This window comes from Sitodiplosis mosellana, unplaced genomic scaffold, assembly GCF_009176505.1.
Source record: "Sitodiplosis mosellana isolate CC-2019 unplaced genomic scaffold, AAFC_SMos_1.0 Smas_scaffold_2, whole genome shotgun sequence".
NCBI lineage: Eukaryota > Metazoa > Arthropoda > Insecta > Diptera > Cecidomyiidae > Sitodiplosis > Sitodiplosis mosellana.
The window spans coordinates 7355430-7355721 of NW_022595245.1; the positions used below are offsets into that span (position 1 = coordinate 7355430).

At 36.6% G+C, this 292-nt stretch overlaps 2 protein-coding genes across 2 annotated transcripts in view; one reads left to right on the forward strand and one right to left on the reverse strand.

The window, feature by feature from the left end:
* Nucleotides 1-292, reverse strand: part of LOC129565226 (paired mesoderm homeobox protein 2A) — a 32018-nt gene that overhangs the window by 23888 nt on the left and 7838 nt on the right. The gene's annotated exons all lie outside the window — the stretch shown is intronic.
* Nucleotides 1-292, forward strand: part of LOC129565227 (uncharacterized) — a 34989-nt gene that overhangs the window by 18683 nt on the left and 16014 nt on the right. The gene's annotated exons all lie outside the window — the stretch shown is intronic.

Below are 292 nucleotides of genomic sequence, written 5' to 3' on the forward strand. Positions count from 1 at the left end.
TTTTTTTCTGATCTGTGCAGCTTTCTTATTTTGTCGCTCATGTAATTAGAGTGGAGGACACATGCACACACATACATCGATTGTTGCTGTTGGAAAAACAAAGACACAACAACAAGCAACCGCAGCGAATGCGATTCAATTTTATTATCGCTCCAAATACAAATACAAATGCAAATATAATTCGGTTGAGCTCATTTTATGTGTAAATTGAATGAGCAAGGATGAAATTGCAGCGCGATTGAGTGAGAAAAAAAAAGAAATTACGCCAGCAGCACCGGAAGAATTTTTCAAT